Raw genomic sequence first — 22,678 nt, 5'->3', positions numbered from 1 at the left:
TTTTTTTTTTTTTTTTTCTTTTTTCTTTTTAAATAAAATTCCCCAAAGACACAAAATGCTGGACTGAGCGGTTTTCAGCTGGAATGTGAATTTACGCTATGGCATCCATGACAGAGTCTATCCTATTGTCTAGAGGAGCCATCGTGATGGCAATAGAGCCTAAATGAGGCCAATAATGGTTCTCTGCTCGGTCTCCAGAGTCTTGCCTGTTTAAAAATCGATTCTCTGCTTGACTAGGAAAAGGCTGGGAGTAAAGAGAACTGGAAGAAATGGAGAGGAAAGTGGCGGAAAGAATTAGAACAATTTCTTTGTACCGTGCAATGTGAGCACATCCAGGCTTCTACACCCATATGGGCCTACAGTAGAGTCCTCTCTGTGCTACATACATTTATATGTACTATATATAATACATTATATACTCTGCCCACAGAAAATGTAATTTTACTTTACTTTTCCTTGTTTTATTCTCTAGGTTGCAGGATCTTACTTTAGATAGTATGTTACTGGTCTGCAGTGAGTTGTCACTGAGAGTAGGAAGGTCTTAAAGCACGAGTGGCCAATCCTGGTCCTCGAGAGCCACTGTCCTGCTTGTTTTCCAACTGTCCCTACCCACTGCTGATTGCCTGCATCTTATGTGTTTAACCAATCAAAAATTCTGAGTGCAAGATGATTGGAATACAAGGAGGACTGTGGCTGTCGAGGAGAGAGGTGGATTGGCCACCAATGTTTCAAAGTAACCTCAGACATTCGTAACTATTTGTTTTATAGTTCATTGAAGCAGGAAGCAAAAGTTGGACCTGCGTGTGTCAACTTAGCTCTACAAATGTTTTTGAGAGACTGCATCTCAGTGATAACTGACTTCTATAGATGGATTACTCCAAATTAGTAAAACTGTTAAGGAAAGGAAAATGATGACTTTAAAAAACCTTTTTAGAATAATATCTTAAGTCCTGCACTAAACAATCTGAGGTTCTGTAAAATCTAACAAATCTGCACACGCTAAATCCCTAAGAAATCCATTACAACTTCATTACAAAGTAATGTGAGTAAAATCACTTCCACACCAGAAACACACAAACACACAATAGGAACTTACCCAAGTGAGTTCACCTGACAGTATCACAGACCTGAGCTGGGGTGGAAAAGCCTTCTCTCCTATACTTTGCTGCCAACAAAAAGCCTAAGATGTTGTCAGTTTTGGCAGAAAAAGTGACTTCATCAGCAACTGGACCAATGAGAACAACTTGTGGGTGTTGCAGAACATTAGCTGGAGCCAAGCAAAAGTCCCACCCCCACACACACACTCACACACACACACACACACACACACACACACACACACACACAAAGAACAAGAGAAGGTGTATGAAAGCTCAACACATGATGAGGTCTTATTGAACGCGTGGTATCGCATGCTCATGGGGGACGAGGGAGAGAATGGGGACTCAGACAATGTTTAATTCAGCGGGTCCTCACCTCGCTATCTGTTGCTCTTATTTACAGCATCACACTCCTGTTCCCCAGTGTGGAAATCACAACTCATGAGCACATCTCATTGACCTTCAACCGTCTCCTGTGTTTCAACCTGACATGCTCACCTGTGTACACTCTTGGTTCCACACAATGGAACTCCAAAACCAATATATCTGAAAGAGCCACAGCTGAGGACACAGTCCAATAACCAACGACTACAATAGACAATGTACACCTATAGATTTCTTCTTCTTTTGACAAATTATGTCCAGGTGGAAAAACACATCAAAAGGGGAGGAAGTGTGGTTTTTATGTTGAACTATGCTAGTTTTTTTTACATTTAGTTCGGAAGACAATGACAGTCTAATTCTTATTTATTTTCATGTGTCATAATGAACAATGCTATTTTTAGATGTATTTATCCATGCAATCATACTAGTCAGGCAAAAGACGACTTATATTACTATTCAGACTGCCTTGATTTCTTGAATTAAATATTTAATAAGTTATAAAGCTGCAATCAATAATCAATTGTCATAGTAGTTATACAGTAATTAAATGTATTGTTTTATAGCTAATTATCATTTTCATGGTGTGGTTCCAGCTTTGGTCTGTTGGATTGAACAAAAAAAAAACATTTATAAATGTCACATTGAACTGTGGTAAATGTTAAAAACAAAAGCAGTATTTTGACTGTCGCTTGTCAATTTATAGAGTGAATTATTTATTCATTTATCAAGAAAATAACTGACACATTAATCAATAGTGAAACAATCATCACATGCAGCCCATGGTGTTGATTTTCATGCAACATTTTTTTATACAATAAAGATATGTTAACAATGTATAGTGTCTGTTGATGTCACTTAAGAACTTGATACCAGTGAAAATGCATAGTACAGCTGTGTAATTGTCTATTTCATTTTAAAAATAAAAAAATGTATAGTTGTTTATGTGTTGTGTTTAAATGTGTTGAAGCTGATACAGTCAAAATAAACTGTTTTATTTATTTGGCTTTTAAATTTTAATGTATAGTGTCCACCTTGGCTGGAGATTCCAAATTTCTATTCAAAACCCCAGACACACACACACACACACACACACACACACACACACACACACACACACACACACACACACACACACACAGTATCAGTATCATTGATTGTTCTCAGACCACTGCTGTATCCATTCTACAGTGCGGCTGCTGTGAGTCTCAGTGAGGGAAAGGGCCCTGCGGGGAGCAGTCCAGTTATCTCAGATGGAATCTTATTACGGGATTTGTGTGAACAGAAACAGAACAGCAAGACTTGTATATATATGTGTGTGTGTGTGTGTGTATGTGTGTAGATACCGGCTGTGAGGTTTTGTCTAAAGAATGTAGAAGGGGCTTTGTCAGTTGCTAACCTAGCTTATGAATAGCCACAGCTCTTCATAGGGCATGTGTTCAGCATCTTTTGTGTGGCATATTATAATTGGGTACATAATACTGCCATATTACTGTCATATGATAGCAAAGCATTGCAAAGAGAGCCAGAAGTGAAGAGGCATACCGGGAGAGCCAGGGTGAAAGTCTAGTCAGCTCTCTCCTTTTTTTTCTCCTGACACTCTGCAAGGCCTGTGCAGGCTGATCTGCACTGGTGTGTGGATGGAAGGAGGGTGGGAGGAGGGAGAAGGAGAGGCAGCAGGAGAGAGAGAGAGTGGGAGAGGGGGAGGTATGGCAGGAGCTGCAGGACTAGGAGAAGTGCCAGATCACTGCTGGAGCCAAGAACAGGACTGACTGGGTCTGTGTGTCAAATCAGTGTACACAGGCATACAGGCGTGCGCACACACACACACACACACAGACCAGTGCATACAAGATGAACAGACACATAGATGTCACTGACCTTCAGCAAACACACTGCAATGTCACAGCACTAACAAAGGGAGATACATAACTGTCCTCCATTACACCACATACTTAAAAAAGTAGTTTGCCATGTTTGTGCTTGTTTACTAGCGTATGAGCCATCTGTATCCAAGAATCTCAGATTTTAGCTGATCCTCTAACAAGGAGGCTGTCTGTTCCTGCCATGTGTGTGTGCTTTTCCCTGAACTTGATTGGACGCGCGTTTAAACACTTTAAACAGTTGGCTGGGACTCAGTACCCACTCATTACTGACCGATAGCACTAATAGCAGCATCCTGTACACAATGTGAGCCTACATCAGAACTGATCCACACAGTACAATATTTATTGCTGTCTCTACTCCCTGGGGACTCATTGCACCATAACACAGACCTCTGCAGCTGACAAAATAACAGAGCGCAGAGTTTTAGTGTTAGCAAACAGTAGAAACACTTCGCATTCTCTCTTTTTCCCTTATAGCTTTTCTGCGTCTCTCTCCCCGACCCTTTCCAAGTCTCCGATGACCTCGTCTATGTTTTTGTCTTTCCTTCTTTATCGCTCAGAGCGGGGGCCATCTGAGTGGATTTCAAAGACAAGTTGACAAGGCGAGCAGCAGAAAATTGAGATAAAGTCCCTTCTCTCTCCGTGTCTTTTTTTGTGGTCCAGTCCACTGAGAGATCACGGTTTACAATTTCACTGTTGTGAGCAAATCTGATCTTGAAAATTCTGACAACCTTCTTACAAGTAACTGCCAGCTCAGAGATTTTCAACATCTACCGTTCGTCTCCTAGGAATGCTACAACTGTGATTCACTTTCCACACCAATTCTACAAAAAAGGAAACGATTAAATTACACCTTTAAATGCATTTTCATCCTGTAAGACAAGGCAATTTGCAAAGACTAATCTTGTGTGTAAGGTTTTGTGAAAGAGAAAAAGAAAGGCTGAATTTCTCTATTTCACATGCCTGCACTCTTCATTTGTGTGTGCTGAATGGGCACATGTGTTGGGACTATTCATATCTCATTTCTTACACACTTGCCCATGGGAAATTGGAAAGATTTCTACAGAACCAATGCAAAGTGACAGCTGAGACAGTGATTCCATTAGTGCTGGTGTGGTCTAGCCTCCCTTCTTTATGACACGGCCAATGGCAGCCTTACTGTGAACAGTAAAAGAGAAACCTAATAAGAATAAGGTCAAAAAATATCTATTCAAACTCCAAATCCTGTAAGAAAGAATCAACACTGAGCAGCTTTCTTCTCCTGCCAGATTTTTCCAAGCCATTATTTAATATTATTTGTGTTTGGATCAACAAGTCTGAACAAACAACTGAAAAGCAGCAATGTTCTTTTGGAAAGTCGTGACTTCCTCTTTACAATCAGCTATTAACCCCATTGTTGGTCAGTCTTCTTCTCATGGTGGACTCACAGACACTAGGCCTCATATAAATGATTTGTTCTTAAAGCGCAGATTTGCCCATATCTTCATTCTTAACATTGATGAATCCCAATTTTCAAGAGGCCAATGGGAAAGTTAAAGATGACAGAGCACCAAACTCCAAACAGAATAGTTCAGTAGTTCTGATTTGAAACAGAGGTACCACTGCAGAAAGACAACAGCAAGTGAACCTGATTAGTGTCAGTAACGGAAATAAAATAGATGCATGGGATACTATAGCATGTTCAGTGAATGGTGTATCTGAAGAACACTATGGCCACTAAAATGTAAACATATGCTTGACAGTTTTTCGAAACGACTCAAGCTCAACAACAGTCGCCTTTTATTTCAATGATTCACAATTAAATATAGTGTATTAAAGAAGTGAAGTACTTGCAAGTATTTACTCAACTGGGTTGAATGGGAGAGCACACGTGCTCTTGCCGATCCCTTTGTGTTATCATCCTTCAGAGTCTCCCACTCCATTTTGTATTGGAAACTGATTGAACAAACAGATTCAAAGCCAGCGGAGCAAATAAGAGCTCCAGTTGTACAGCAAATGAAAACAAGCCTGGGAACTTTCTGTGAGGTTATTACATTTCCTAAACCTCCCCTCTCACTAACTCCACTCTGCTTCCATTTTATGCAACAGTTTCCGTCCATTCTTTAACCTCTGTCTGCTTTCCTCCACAGGTTCACCTAGAAAGTAACGTGTTTAAATACGATAACTTCTGGCAGGTTATTCTTTTCGCTGTCTAAATTAAAAGGCCAGGCTCCTCGAAAGTGATTTTGACAGGCCTGACTTTGTTTACCACCTCAACAGCTGTCAGGGAAAAGTTACCGAGACAAGTGAAGTTCTGTGAGAAAGTGCTGTAGGCACTTCAGACAGAGAGACACAAGCTAGAGTACGAAAGAAAGTTTAAGAGGAGTCTCAAATTAGTGAGATGTCCGCTATGTGCTGAGAGCAATAGTGTCAGAGAGGTTATCTGGGAGAAGAGCTCAGTCATATCCTGCATTCGTGCATTTACCCTTTAAATCCAGATACTATTTTATTTATTTATTTTATTTTATTTATTAGCTAATAAACTGATAATTAGAAAAAACAACCATTAACATTATTGTTATAAATATGCTGTATTTAGCTCAACAGATAATGTGCAGCCACAGACTGAGAAAATCAATAAATTAAAAATTAGCTGAAAAGTTATGTAACAGATGGGGCTGGTGTACTCGCTGCGCTGCGCCTTAGCTCATCCCTCTATGTTAGGCCAAAAACAGGATACAGATTTTAAACTTAAGTTGATCATTTTACATTATCATTATTATCAGCACTCATATGACGCTGATGAGTTTGCTGATGTTATATATAGTCAATATAATGAAACACAATGCAGAAATGCCACCTCTGCCTCTAAACCTCTGCGATAGAACAGGGTTTACCTATCATTTAAACCTACTACATAAGCAAAATGCTGTAAGAGTTCAAGCTTAAAGGTCTCGAGATGCCAGTGTCTTCATTTGTTAGATGGAAACCTGATTTATTGCATGTTTGGTTGTTTTAAAGGGCGGTTTATCAAGCCGTATTCTCCCTGAGCTATTTATTGTTCCTTTATTGTCAATCAATGTGACAAGGAGGAGATAGTCTTTTAAAACATGACCCTCATCCAAATATCAATTCCAATAGTTCAGCAATGAAAACAATGTGCATGTTAATGTGTGTGTATGCATGCCGGTGGGGGAGTTAATGAATTACTCTCACAACTGCAACCTATCCTTAACCCTTTCTACAACAGGCACACAAATCACTGACCTGTCCTTTCTGCTGTGATCTGTGGGGGCTTCATCAGATGACATACAGGCTAAAACCCTCGATACCCTGTCATCACTCTCTATTCTTCCATCTGCTGGTTATTATTAGACAACTGTATGTGTCTGTGGATAATTGAACATTTTGAACCTTTGAGCCAATCTGCCTCAAATGAATCCTCAGCTCCCACATCAAAATGATTATTTCTAAACAAACCGTGTTTAATCGACTGCATGCCTCCGCGGCACTCTCCATCTGGAGGATGCTGTGTGACAGCTTCCCTTAAATTACAAATATCAATCTGCCACAGTGGGAGCTCAGCAGCCAGTGGCCTCATGGGGGTCCACGTCAAAGCAACCAGCCTTCAGAACAAAGCCATCAAGACGTTGCACTGTCTGTTTTGAACCGAACACGTCTCTCACCTGATCACAGTTGCACTGAAATCAGACTTGGGGTAGACAGACTCGAGATGATGTGGAAAGCTCCTGATGGTACAAAGAAAATTCCAGCTAAACTGAGCTGGATTTTGTAAGGAAGGCTCACTGAAGTTGGCCTAGTGTGCTGGCCCAGTTGCTCCGTGTGGCTCCACCCCTCTCTCCCCCTGTGGAAGGGGCTGACAGACGCTAGCACCAAGGGCTCCCAATCTGCTGTGTGACCAGAGGGGCTCTCCCTAAGCGAGTTCCCCCTCCTCATCACCGGCTGTCTGCCCGCAGTAGCACTACCACTTACACTCCATCCACCCGCTTATTGATACACTTCACCACAGGATCGCCTTTGAGTGCTCCTTGGGAAAGCAATGGGTCTGTGGGGTGGCTTAATTGAATCAGAATTAGGGGCAAACACACACATTGTTAATCACAAACACAGAATTAGTCCAGGATGGCTCAGCTCTTCCTTCTTTCTAGATGGAAACTTTAACACAAACAAATTGCATTGTTGTAGTCCCACTGGGCACAGAGCAGCACAGTGAACCTGGTGTGGGCTACATGAGTAGTGCTCTTATGTAAATATGTTTGCATACACACTGCCTCATACAAATACATATGGGAAATAGTAATCACAGAAACACAAAGTCAGTTATTAGGCACAAACTAGATGTCAGGTTTTCCCCAGGCTTAATTTGATTTTCACTTGGGCTGTATATCGGTTCCCCAACTGTGCAGCCGATGAAGTAGGCATAGTGTGCATAATGAAACCACAAAGTCTAAGAAGAAACTACAGCAGGAGAAATGTTTTTAGTGCATGCAATTCTAAGCTTTTTTATTCTAAGATGCATTTATAAAATGCAACAGTGAGCATGATTTGTGCAATGGCAAATAAAAAAAGAGAATCCCTGAATTCAGCATCGACAATACTAACAAAACTCCAGCATTGCCGTCAAAAGGTTTTTAATTAGTGTGTAGGCGTTTTTAGTATGTTTGGTATGTCTGTTTTGCACACCTTACACAGAACAAAAAAATTATTCTGTGATTTAATTTGCACATATTTATATTGTGAAAAGACCAAGAAGAAACTGCAGCTTTGAAATAAATACTTTCTAATTAGAGGCATAGGCAGGTGTGATGCTTAAAACATTACAGTGTGTGTAACAGTACTTTTGCATCCTGTTGATTTGTTACGTGGCCAAGCTTAGCAACACTTCATAATGATCACCTAATGGATTTTACACCACTCTGTACTTATTATTATTCCATTTAAAGTCAACACTGCTGCGAAGGGTCATAACAGAGAAAACCACAGGATGCAGTGTGTATGTGCAGGGTATGTGCAGATGTATGTGACAGGTTGTGTCATTGTACAATGAACAGTGCAACAATGAACTGTGTGAATAAAGATGGATAATGTGGAATATGTATAAAGCAAATTAGCATGAAATAGAGTTAATGTTATTACTGTCCAATAATTAAGATTTCTTTGTATGCCTGTACCGTTTCCTCTTTAAACGTCTTTCAATTGGCTCCTTACAAACACTCAGCATCTTTTATGAATGCGTTCTAATCCCATATACTGATGCGTCTCACTAGCTGTTCAAGTGTTTAAACAAAAACATAACCGAAGCCAAACAGAGATACTGCAGCCGCTGAACATTTCCACTTATACAATCAGCCCACAGATGAACAAAGCAGCTGTCTGTTTCAGCACCACGGACAGTTCCTGTCATCTTCCCCACGATGAGGCGGCCTGCCAGTTTTATCTGCTGCACTTTGTAACATCAGACAGAAGTGACGTTACGAATTTATTAATACATGGCTCCATGCTCATAGAAATTACACAAAAAAATCCAGAGTGACACTAAGACATTGTCTTTTGGAGAACAATGTGAATTGGAGATGTGGCTCACCTCTGGCACATTGTCTCTGCCAGCACAAATACACACAGGTCACCTAAGAAACTCCCTCTGTGTTTGCTCAGACTAACAGTATATGAGCCAAGGCTTGGTGTCTCGTAAGCAACTAACCAGACAGCTTTGGGGGGGGTGGCAGTTATCTCAGTTGGTAAATCAGTCGTTTATGAACCCCAGGGTTTGATTCCTGGTTTCTCCTGGCTATATGTTGTGGTGTCCTTGAACAAGACACCAAAACACCACAGTAGTGCTGTCATCTACTGCAGCTTTCCAAAACAACATCTCCCCAAGGGCATCAATAAAAGCATGGCATTAGTATTTTATTTAGTTTTATAGCCTGTGTGTGTATGTGCTTCTTCCTATGATAATTTTTGGTGTGAAAAGATAGTAGTGATGATAATACTTTAGTTTTGCCTGGTCTTTGAGGTTACAGGTTTTAAAGTTCAGAGTGGCTCAGTGGGTGAGAGTAAAGTAAGGGGGTTGGAATAAAGTTGTCAATTTGTGTCCTCATAGGTATAAAAAGACCAATGTGTATTCGTCTGAGAGTAAGTGGCTGACTGAGAAAGAGAAAAAGAGAGAGAGAGAGCCTACCTTTGGCACAAGCATGCGCTCACTTACAGCTCATGCTCGAGCTGAGCCCGACAGACCACCAACAATCTCTCTTCAAAACGACTTTTAGCTGTGTCGAGCAAACGCAACACGGCAGAAGAACCAATAATAAATAATGCTGACAATTCCTCTGGCATTTCTGATCCAGGCTCACTCCCAGAAACAGGATCACCATCAATCATCGGTGAGATTCCTGCGTCATGCGTCGGTATTCGCGCTGTTCCTCCCAAGGGACTGTGCTGTTTGTCCCCATGGGAAACTCCTACAATAGGTCAGAAGGCGCAAGACTGATGAAGCATAGAGCTGTCACTCCAGTACAGTTAAACGGCTGTAATGATACGAACACGATGTGTCGGAGCTGCACAGAAAAAAAAAAAAAAACAGCGCGACTTTGGGCATCTAGGTCTGTGTATCCAATTTAGACTGTAACTACAGTGACGCACTCACACCCATGCATTTCAAACTCAATCACTGTGTGCGCGCGCGTGCACGTGACACACACACACACACACACACACACACACACACACACACTTTATGGTTAAATCGCTGCCTCAGTACAACCAGCATCCTCAGTATAAAGGCAGGATCGTGCATATAATTCTCCGTACCGGTGGACTGGCTTCAGGGAAAGCTGCCGCTTCGTCTCCACCTTTATCTAAATCCTCTCCTCACTGAGCTCCAGTGAGCCCGGCGGGCCGGTGTGTGACACTGCACTGCAGAGGGCTTTTCCAGCATCCCCACGATTGAGCTCATGTGCAAACATTTCCTAAGCCAAATTAGGAGTACTGGGTCCAAAAACGACAGACATCGAGATTCCCTCTCGCACTGCGACACATCTCATATACTTTAATTAGGCTATTTATTGCTGTCCGGAATGTTTGTAGCCTATAACGCTTCATAATCAACCTATTTCTCACAGCTGCAACAGTAGCAGGTGCTAAACTTCTCCTTAAAGCCTTTAACTGGCTGGGAGCCTTTAGAAATGTATGAGTATTACCCCTCGACCACCGTGTGTTCTTCTAGAATAACTGCTGCAACTGTCCGACAATAACCCAGAATCACAGGGGATCAGTTTATTGTCGACATAATCGAAGAACCAGTTAAATGGTGGGTTGCCAACTTCATCAAATGCTCAGAACCGTGTTATGTCGGCAAGCCAAGAGGAAAAGTGGCCTACCTTACCAACTCGATTCCAAAATGGTACAACGCCGCCAGTCAGTCAGTGGGGAAGGCTTTGGACATCACAACTCCTGGTCAATAGAGAAAACACGTTTCCATAAAATGAGTGCAAGCCAGTGATAGTCTGTGTTTCAGCGAGGGCACCCATTCAGCCAATCGTCCGGATTAAATCCAAACAGAATAATGGAGATCTTGTCTGTGTCTTTTGGGTAAGAAGTGCGCCAAGCGCTCTCCTACGCAGATGTGACTTTGCGCGCCTGCAATAAAACGGTGATGGGTCGAGATGAAAAAGGAAAATCTACTACTACAACTAATAAAAAATACACACATCAAAACGAGTGAGGGCGAAGCAGCGAAATGATCATCTCCCCCCCCCAAAAAAAAGCTGACAGCTGACTTTTGCGCAAATCGGATTCAATTACTTGTCCTCTCCTGGGGGTTTGAGCAGCCCGGACGCACTGGTTGGTGCGATCCCCTGCACTCAGCCGCGCCGCGGTGGAGGTGGGAAAACGAAATGTATGGATATAATGGCCAGATCCGATGGGGGGTTTCCTCCAACGCTCCGCTCTGTAGTTGCAATGCACACGACGAGAAGGATCTCTCCCCGGTCCTAGTGCACCACACACGCTCCCTGCTGGCTCCAGCACACTCCGGGGCTGCACCTGCACTCTGTCGTTTTAATCGAATAAACTGTGAAATGGATGAGGGGGGAAATTCCAGCAGATATCTATAACTCAAAGCCTTCACTGCCGAACAGGACCATATGTGCAAAAAGGGGTCCTCACTTGTTGGAAGAGGGAAGACGGGGTGGGGGGTGAGTAAGGGAGAGACAGAGAGAGAGAGAGAGAGAGAGAGAGGAAAAGAGGGAACGGGCTTAAAATTGAACCGCCAATATTGTTAGTCCTGCATACTGATCATGTCCCAGCTTCATATGAGAGAGACGAGCTTGAAATAAAGTCCGAATGCAAAGAGTCATTCACGTTGAATGTCCGTGCAGATTCAAGGATTCAGTGCACGACAAGTTCACACGGCTGTTCCGTTTAAAATAGTTCAGTGCTGCGGCAGGAAATGTGGGGCTGAGAGAAAGAAAAACGAGCAACACCTTTGTTGCTGTGATAAAACGCTCATCAGAGTGGTCTCGATCCTTTAAACACTACAGCTGTCCTGCACTGTTCGTCTGAGGACACGACAGAGGAGCAGCTCACAACAGAAGCTTGTGTTAGTGGTGTTACAGTCCTACTGGAAGCCCATCACATGCCTCAAAGCAAATCAAAGCAGTTAGAGTTCATGAATGATGATCATACCTGTGTGTTCATACTGAAAATACATTTCGTTATTGTGTCTGCTGCTGTGTACACACATGTTCTTTTAGTATTTTATTTACAGCTTGGAGTCTTTCTTATCATGTTTTAATTCATTTGTTCTTCTATGTAGATGGAGAACCTGTGTCAGCCAATAAAATGTTGCCATGAAGCAGCACTGTCCCAGTTGTGTCATCCGTACACAACCTGCTGACACAACAGTAAAGCACACATCAGCTCCAGTGCCCATCTTATCTTATCTCCCTTACACACATGAACACACGTCCACTCCTCCACTTTGTGATTGGTGAACAAGCCACCAAGACAAATACTCAGACTGCAGCTGCAGCACATGAAACTCACCTGCAAACGTCACTTCGGTGCGGCCAGATGCTTGCGTGGTCCTCACAGTTGAAAAGCCCTCCTTAACAACACACAGGCGGCCGATGGGTTGTAAGCTGGTCTTCTTTGAGGTTCCTGCCTCTTGGATTTAGCCTCCCTCGGCGCCCATTTCTTTTCAAGTTGTGTCATTACTTCAGTTACTCTAAAGGGAACAAATGGCCATTTTCTGCCTTTAGCTGTGGTTGTAGTTCGGTATTGCAAAGATAAATGGCTGGAGTTTGAGATGGATTTAGGTTTGGGGTAAGGTAGGGAGAAACATATTGGCAGTGACACAACACTGGTGCAGGGGCTGAGCCTGCCAGCTGCTGTCAATCAAGCACTGACACTGACACCCGCCCCTCCAGCTGGCTAAGACAAGGCGCATGACTGATATTTTCAAAGAACCTTTTTTTCATTTAATTATTTATACATAAAAAAAAACATGGTGCCATTTTTTTGACTGCAAAAGAAATGTTTCTTTCTTCTATTTTGTTCAACATTAGGGTTTTGGAAGTGCAGCTGCACACCCATGGTAAACCCACACAACTGATTTCAATATTTTGACTGATTAGACTTCTCCTCACGACTGTGTAGGTGTGCAGATATGTAGACTTTGCTTGATTGACTTGACTACTGTTAGGTTCTCGCAGCTGTTAAGTTGGAACAAATTACACTTTCTTTTTAATATCATACCAGGACATGGAGTCCGGTCCCATCGTGTATATATTGCAGGTCCTCCCACCCTCAACCTGAGCCCAGGTCTAAGTCAGCAACAGCAGAATAAAGTCACACACACAGTGACAACACCTGTGTGGGTGCACAGGAACAACACTGAATGATTCATTTCTAGTATTCAGCTCCAATTTTGCCTTCGTATGAGCAATACATGTCAAGCAGACATATTAATTCATGTTATTGCCATGTGGAAAGAACGTCTCAACAAGCTGACATCACTCACACAGAACAAAAGGTGAAAGCTACTGTTCTGTTTCTCTTACTGTTGGATATGTGTGCTGTTTTCACACATCTGCACTGTTATTTTGAGGTTTGAACTGAAGGCAGAACAAAACTAAACCCAACAAACTACAACTACAGCTTCTATCCACTGCTGGATACTGCTGGTCACTTATTTAGTGCTGTATGTCAATGTTTCCCACGTGAACACTAGATAACCAAATGATCTATTGCACTTGCTGCATAAGAGGGAATGGACACAAACACAGGTTTTAAACTCAACTGAACTCTGAACAACAAACTGTTCTGTTCATGCCTGGTCTTTATTTAGTAGAAAGTAATAAAAGCTGCCCACAGTGTGGTTTGTGGATCATCTAGAGAGACAGTAATTCTGGAAAGACGTTTCTTTTTAAAAAGATTCTGTGAGCACCACAAACTAAATCATGCATCTGTGCCAGTTGTGGGCAGATTTTCTATTTATTTTTTATTTAAGAAATAAATAAAATGTAAATACTTAGGTAAAATACAGGGACCTGCACTTAAAGTAAATATACTTAGTGTCTAAAAGTCCCAACTCATTCAATTAAAACAGCTATTGTAGTTTCTAGATAATTATTTGGTTTCCTTTCCAGCCCTCCAACGACACTTTGCTTAATATTTTTGAGCTGTGCTTTGCTAATTAAGATTTCTAGAATCCTAACACAGTACTAACAATGTCAAGTTGGTGCCCTGTGAATTTTTCTGTTAGCTGACAGAGGATCCATTTTACCACTCAAGGTTGTTCCTTATGTGCTATCCTTCACAAGTCCATTTCATTTCTGGCCGGCTGTCTGTCACTTAAGATCAACTCTTTTCAATTGGTAGTCGTGTCAAATTTGGGGATTGCCATTAATTTAGCACATTATCCGTTACAACCTTGGACGGCAGCAATGGTGGCAATGATGTTAAGAAGGTGAGAAAAGAAATACAAACTAAAATAATGTTTTCATGACATCTACAGCACAAGTACAAACAGTGATGTGCACAAGAGACACACCTGTGTGTATGTGTGTGAGTGTGAGAAGAAACACCCACCCCGATCTTGTCCCACCTGGATCTATGACATCTGTAAACTATATGGGAAAGAAGAGGGCTGTCTTGTATAACCACACTTGCCCAGGGCTCAGGAAACTCGTCACAGACAGCCTCCACACTTTTTCTTTTCAGAGCATGAGTAGGTACCTGACCATCAGCCGTCATGCAGAAAATATAGAGGCTGACTGGTATGACATAAATCCACCTCTTCATTCTTCTTAAAAAACTCACTCACTGCAGACTGCTGAATATTCAGTAGATAAATGGTGCATGAGTGATGCCATAGAAACTGCTGGGAGATCACAGGACCAGATCACATCTTACTCCCACGCTTCTTTTTTTTCCCTGCTGCTGCATTGTCCGGTCTGCTTCTGCTAAATGGCTCGGCACAGCAGCTTCCCTGACAGTACAGTAACAGCTCCATATAAAAGCTCTCGATAAGTTCAAACAGGGACTAGCTGTGCTTTAAAAAGCAATATCTTGAATTAGCATCATGTCCCACTTTCCCTCCTGGACAAAAATAGACTTTGCATTTGAATGCAATCAGATAAAAAAAAACTATTAATTCCTTGGTTTGATTGAAAATAGGAGAAAAATAATGACAATGATTTCTCATTGGGACAATGAGTGCACTAGAACAGATGTCGTGGTGTGTGCAGTGCAGTAAGTTCAACAATGTTAGACTGATTCCAAAATAATAGTCCTCAATTTATTCCTTTCTTCTGGAACATTTTTTAATGTGTTGACCTAATTGGATAAAGACTTTTTCTTTCACACAGCAATGGGTGTGACTCACAACGTAACAGTACATTCAAATCCACCACTCAATGCTAATAAAAACGTGGATTATACTGGATCATAATGTAGTGCTTATGCTGAGGTAATACAGTTTATCTATTAGGAACTGTTCATCTGGATTCAGACATAAAACCCTGAATTAATTATTTGCAAATTATAAACAAAGAATTGACACGTTGATGAATATGGTAAATGAATTGGCAAACGGTTTCCTATTTACTCATCAGCAGACAATGGCACTAACACTAACCTATATTTTGAATTTCTGTTTCTGGACACTTGACAAGTCCAATATTCATTCATGTTTTAGCTCTTTGCCAACTTCACAGAGAAATACCTGGCTCTTTACATGTAGCTGCTAAACGCTCATCTATGTTCACCATCTGGTTGTGTTTGTTGCTGTCCCGGTAGTAATCAGTGGGTTTATCTGAGCTGTCTTTTGGGGGCGTAAAAGAGGAATATTGGGGTTAAGACTAGGTTTTATGGTTGGGGTTAGAATTAGGTTTACACACTTTAACAGTTTAGAAGTTTGCTGATGGGAAGCCAGTGAGGGAAGAGGTGTCAAGACACACAAAAGATCATGTATATTATTCTAGGAAACTAGAAGAACTATGGAGCAGGTAAATAGCCACAGTACAGAGGAACTAAACTGCACAACTAAATTAAAACAATGGAATATTATTTTACCAGTCTGTCAGTTTGTTTTTGTGAAACAAGGCAAATAGTAGTAGTTGTTGTTTTGTTTTTGTTTTTATTTTGTCTGATTCCTCTATGTCTAACATTACTAATTCCCTAGATCCTCATTCTAACCCTGGCTTAAACTTCCTTCCTCATTCCTAACTTTAACCCTAAAATCCCTAGATCTAATTTAGATCTAACATAAATCTAATTTAGATCTAAATTTATTCACACAACCATAGAAAGATTTGCACTTACATAGTCTGAAACAAACAAACGCACACACCGACAGGCTCGCAGACAAGCAGATGTTTCACACAGTGTGCTGACTGATACATGCCCATTGCCTAATTGCAGGTTTATGAAATCTGCAGGTTGCGGGTGCCAAGCAGTTTCCAAACGGATGCCAAGCAGTTGCCGTGACAGCAGGTCGTGACCTTCCTGTAATTGTCGATGATGCCGTTTCCCCTGCTCATCTGGTATGCACATCTGTGCCAGCACAACACCACGGACAGCCAGAGCACATAATTCAAACAGAACCATTACCTCAGCATTAGAATGAGTTTATTGTTCTCAAACCTAAAGATAATTAGTTCCCAAAATGTTAATTTCTCCTTCTCATCTGTGAAGTACTATCCCATTCAAGAAATCTGATTTATCTGGAGATATTTTCTTGTAATTGATTATTAAATTCTTTTGGTCGATTCATCCTTTTGGTGCTATGATCTCCTCTCCTGGCAACAGTTCTCCTGATCAGAGCACCATTTATCCATATCACAGAGCCACAACTTACAAGCTGGACAACAGCTATCTGATGCTCTTGCATGAAATCAGTGTCATCAGTATCATATTTCACCTGATCAGCTGCTCAGTTGGAGATAAATCAAATGTTGATTAAACAGTATGTCTATCTGAGCTTTTACAAGGATGTGTCACCCACTGCTGGATGTTCAAATCTAAAAACCGCTATTGTGGCACTGTGCTCAAAGCCTTGTATCCATAAGTGGTCAAGAATACTTAAAATTATATTTTCTTTCTTAATCACTCCCTTTTTTCATTTCAAAACCAAAACAATATTTGCTTTAGAATATGACCTTGCAAAAATAATGACCCTATTGGTCCAAGCTTTTTTCACAACCTTGTTATTTTACCTAATGCCGAGATTTTGTGTGAAGCCAGAGCAACATTCATGAAATTGTACAGCTTACAGTAGCTTCTTTCTACATGATGAGTACTGCTAAATATTTCAACAGAGAACTAGATTTTCTCCCTCTGCAGCTCACCAACAAACCATCTCCAACCCACAGAATTTATCACAAGAAATAAAAAGCAGCACAAGCTCTTCAAAACAGTGAGGAAGAGAGGAGGAAAGAGCTCAGCGAGTAGCACTCTGAAAGCTCCGCTATAAAAATGCATTTGTGAGCGCCTGTGGTGAGAGTGCTGAGAACTTAGAAGGAGGGCAATTATACGCACATCACACGTAGGTACAAGGCTGTTGGAAAACAGCACTGATGAAAAAGTAATGCATGCACACAGACTTCAAACCACAGATTCGTTTAGATAAACAACATTGTGAACGCAAATGGATCTTCGCCAGAAAAGCCTGTGTGGTGGCCGCAGTGATTAAAACATGTACAGGGTGATTAAAGTAAATCATTCAAATAGTAAACAATAAAAAAATTAGAGTCGTTCGCTACGTGAAAAGACATTTCTTTATGTAACGCATCATCTTTTCATTGACATACAAAACATCAGTGCATGTTACACAGATCCTGCTGCTATCGAAAAGCTGTTTTTCTAAATAAACTGGTGCTAAGGAGTGGAGTGAGTATGGAGTGAGTGTGCAGCCGTTTTTCCATCGTCACTCAGATACTCATCAACATCATTAGCCAGTCTCATTAAGCTCTCCCATCTAACCTGAATTATACATCAAGCAGCCAATCAAGAGCAGGCATCCAGAGCCGTCATGTGAGCATTCCTGATGATTCCCAGTTGAAGCTTTTCCTTTTAATCAGAAGTCTGGAGCAGGATCAGTTTTTTATTCCATCCTCAGGAATACAGGGAAACACAGAAAAGACAGGGAGCAGAGAGGACAGGACAGCAATAAGCAGGAAAAAGGGAAGTGGAAGGCCCAAGTAGGGTGTGGAAATCCCACAGCATCAGCAATGCAAAGCTGCGTGCAGCACATGCACTGTACGTGCTCTACCTTCATGCATCTGGACTCTGGAAGTCATTAGGAGTGTGAAAAAACATTCAAAATATGCTTATAAACTGATTTCTCTTAGTCCAGTTTTAGAATATGTCAACGTCAAGAAGCTACAGACAGGAAAAACTCACATTTCCTTGATATGGGACTGTGCTGTATTCCTCTGCTGTTAGTCTTGTAGTTTCATCAGCCTAAATGAACTACATTTATTGGCTTACAGCACATATTAGTACTGTGTGAAACTAATCACAAAGGATTTCTTTTAAATAAACTGAACTTACTGTGGTTGTTGGACGTTAAATAGGTGTAACCACTGGCAATGGTTGTTTTTCAGTCATGTTACTGACAGTTTGTTAATGTTTTTGTGGTTATTTCCACCAAGTGGGAGCTATCGTTAGCGTCATAATCCTGACATCTCTCTGAATTAAAGCTAGGAGGCTAACATTTTATATATATTTTTTACCACTTCTACTTCTCTGTGCTCTGGTTGTGGTGTATTTGGTCGGCTTCAACACAGTACTAATACAATGTATAATTGTCCCAACACTTAATGGTCTCTACTGTGTAAAGGTGGCAAAAAGCTGTGAACATTTAGCAGTAATATGTCAAAGTGAACAACAGGGGACACATTAACAAGTTCCTTTTACAAAATGTTTCTAAAAGGTGTTTCAAAGATGGTGACAAGAAAAAAACAGATGGAAATATGAAAGATGTAAGAAAGAAAAGCTACTATAAGAACTAAAGATTTTAAGCTTAGGGAGAGGTTTAGAATCAGTAACTTGTCATTTTTTCCTCTCAAAGCTAATGTTTAATTTGTGTTCTATTTTTAGAGGTTTGCAAAACGGCACAATGACACAGTTACAACACTGCATGCATGGTTATGCAATACATAACCACTCCAGTGCTCTAATGCATGTGTGAAATCGTGCTGCAAATACAGCAATAAAAGTAAACCATTTAAGGACATTTGTAACCTTATGTCTTTTATTTCACTCTTTTAATACAAGGTTACTTAACAGTCTTTTAATCACATAACTCTTCTTCGGAACATCAACTTTGTCTGAAAACAATTGTCTCCTCCCTGTCCCTCCCCATCGCCTCTAGTGTTCATTAAAATAGAAATTGACGAGCCACAATTGATGCTCTAAAGCAAAGTTCAGACAGCAAGGTCAGCCAAGAATCAGTAATTAAGGCAGTCCTTAAAGTGTGTTGGATCTGCCTATTAGTAATGCAGGCCGGGACTCATCCACATAGAACTGAAAATGGAAATAAAATCCATCTCATTCCCAGAGAAGCCCGCAGGATGTCAGTACTCAGCGTGTAAAACAATTACAAACTATTACGTAGGGCACAGAGGGATGAAAGTGGACTCTGTCTCCTTGCCTCTAACTGACTTACACCCAGTCTTCTGAGAAACACAAAGGCTCTTTCATTGTGTGCTTACGTATGTCCGAATCTGTCTAAAGTTTTAGCACAGAGACAGCTAAATCACTATTTTAAGGTGTACGTTTATGTCCTGAAATGTAAGGTAGCTTACCTGCTGCCTCAACAGGAAATCTACAACCACGAGCCCCCGTCAGAGCAAAGCCTGCTGCTCAGATATGCCCAATTACCTGCTGTTTCAAGCCCAATTTGCCAAACAAGGTAAAAGAGAGACAAGAGCTCCGCTACTAACTTTCCCTTTCTGCCGGGTCTCTCTGCCTTCTGCTCTCTCACATTAAACAGCAATAACGGCAAGTGTCTGAATGGTTTGAAGGACAAAAGGTGTGCTTTTAGAAGTAGCAGAAATGATTTATTCATTGCTTTAAGCTCCATTGTCCCTACCGCAGGTGGTATTGGCGTGCTAGGTGTGCACGGCGTGCTGTAGGTTGCAGAGCCACACTTGCTCCTTTCCTCTCTGTGCATCTATTTCATGGCTCTGCTTTTAAACACTGCAGTACAGTGTGAACATTGATACTGTATTAAGCATGCATGTGGAGATCTTCATGCAGTACTTCTTTATGACTCAAGCTTCTAGACCAACGGCCTCATTTTCCACTCCTGTTGAAACACACTACTGCTGCTCTTACAGATTTAATCCACGCTGATCCTTCCATTTTGAAAGAAGGATAAACATAAAGACTGTGAATTATTTATCTGAAATATGGAAATCGTAAAAATCCTACTTTTGCTAGTTGGCTGTTACAGCATTGATGTGTACAAGCACATAAGTGGTTCTTATTCAAGCTGGTGAAATCTGTACTTTTCGTCCTGGCACTTGCCACATAGACAGCAAGCTTTGTTGACTGACTGACTGACTTGTCATATAGATATACATTAGGAATTCAGTGACAAAGCAGCAGGACCCACACAGCAATAGGATGGACTGTCAAATCCACCTACTTTAAACTGTAACAGCTAAAAAATCAATAAATGACAAGGTGCCACTTTGTTATTTTAAAAATGACAAAGGGTACATTTTATCCCAATGATCTCTCTTAAAACAAGATTCAGGGTCTAGTGATAACCTCTTATGTTGAATACAAATACAAAATTCTGGCAATATTTATGCAGTATTTAATATCATTACATTGAAACAATCCAGTCCTGATTTTTGCTGGACAACTCTGCATTTCGGTGCCCGACCATCTGCACTGGCACATTCCTCTGCATCAAACAAGCCTTTCAACTCCTTATGAAACACAACTGTAAGATGCAGAATGTTAAACAACAACAACAACAAAAAACGTTTCCAGTTCATTTAGGGCTAATGGGTGAGAGATACGAGCAAAGCGACATTGTTAGTGCACCCGTGATACAATTTCAATAATTACAGTGTGAAGTCAGTGGCAGCTCTCTTTGCCACTGTTCAGCTACAACGTCGTAAGACTTTTCGTGTGTTGCAGTCACTGCCGTGTTCGTCTGGAATGAAAAATGTTGCCGATGTGGCTGAGGTGACAAACACCAAGGTTTTTGGTGCCCACTGTGTGTGTGACCGGTCCAATCAAGAGTCGACTGAGCCAGACAAAACACAATCAGACTCCTCTGAATGCTGGTGATTTCTCAGTGAGAAAAACACATAATTATCATACTACTACTGTGCATCGTTTGTTTGATGTACACATTTAAAAGAACACTACATTAAACTATACACATACTAAATTAAATGTGGTGTTTCATTTAAACGATTCCTTTGGCTTCGTCATCGACATAAAACCAGTCTTGATTAGTTAGAATCATTTTCTTTCATTCTTTGTCTCTCCAGTGTTTATCAGGCTAAATCTACACACAGACACAGAAAGGGAATGAGAACATCGGCATGGTGGAGAGAAGAGGAGAAAGCTCCAATCAGGCAACCGTACAAACATACACACAAAGGACAAACCGCAAACACAAAATCTGGGGAGGCAGCGGAAGGCAGAAAGTTATTGAAGGTCATAAGACAAACTGAGAGGAGGAAGGACAGAAGGAGAGCACTATTAGCCTAGAGTGACAGAAGGAGGAGTGTTAGATGGTTGCCACTTCATCATTTTGCTGTGAATGATTTTGCATGAATTTGTGTGATGACTCATGTTACGCCATGATTGATTTTCTCTGCAGCCAAATGTTGGTAATTAGTTACTAAATGGGAAAAAATCATAAAGACCTTCTTAGTATAAAAGTTAAAATAGTTTGTTGTTTGTGTCACTCTTTCCTTGCCCAAGTGTTTTTGATCACCGTCCTCACAGAGAAAGTCATTTCATTCACAACAAGCTATCCTTAATAGACCAACAAACTTGATATAAACTCACTTTTCACGCATGCCTGTCCAGCGATGCTAGTGTTGTTGTGTTCATTACGGAGGGATGGAAAGCTGGAGTGGGTGTGTCATTAGCAGTAAGCTGATCTGGAGTGAGGGAACAGAAGTCTCCCCTGACTCACTCGCGTCTGACACACCGAAAGATTAGTATGAAGGATGTTCTTCATTTGTTAAGTGCTGATACTAATCCCATCTGTCCACATTATGACACTCTGTCTTCATATAGTCTGGACAGTGTCTTCAAGATCAACACTGACGGAAATTAAAACCAGACCCCACTGTCTTCTTTCAGCCATCAGTTACACATGTCTGAGTGGTGTCTGCTACAAGAGGACTGTGTTTTGTTTTGGAGCACATGGATACATGAATGTGACACAGGGCTTTGAAAGGAGACTCGCTTCTGAATGAAGAAACAGGAGCTTTCTACTTATCAAGACAATTTTAAAAGCACCATTACTCTGGGGTTATAGCCTCCAGTAGCTTGCACTTTTAATTTTTAGATATATATAATTTCAACTTGTCCACTGAGAGTGATTTTGGTTGCACCAGTATTAAAATGTTACACTCGATCACTCAGTTGACTGACGGCTATAAGTACTCACTCATTCTGAGGTCCTCTTAAAAATGTTAGAAGGGAACAGAGTGGAATAGAAAAGACCACAGTGACATTTATTTTTTCATGTAAACCTAGAAATAACCACAAGAACTTGTGCCACTTGTGGCTATGTTAGCCATTACCTCAGTGCATTAACCACTGCACAGA

The 22,678-nt window shown here is 41.1% G+C and overlaps 1 protein-coding gene across 1 annotated transcript in view; it reads right to left on the bottom strand.

Annotated features, from left to right (window-relative positions):
* The window catches only part of il1rapl1a (interleukin 1 receptor accessory protein-like 1a), a 132,920-nt gene extending 121,665 nt beyond the window's left edge, over positions 1–11,255 (bottom strand). The window contains exon 1 of the mRNA XM_026375786.1: positions 10,749–11,255. The gene's annotated coding sequence lies outside the window, so the exon portion shown is untranslated. The remainder of the gene's footprint in view (positions 1–10,748) is intronic.
* Between the last annotated feature and the right edge of the window lie 11,423 nt (positions 11,256–22,678).

This window comes from Anabas testudineus, chromosome 21 (genome assembly GCF_900324465.2).
Source record: "Anabas testudineus chromosome 21, fAnaTes1.2, whole genome shotgun sequence".
Classification (NCBI taxonomy): domain Eukaryota; kingdom Metazoa; phylum Chordata; class Actinopteri; order Anabantiformes; family Anabantidae; genus Anabas; species Anabas testudineus.
This window is presented reverse-complemented; position numbering and strand designations above follow the sequence as displayed.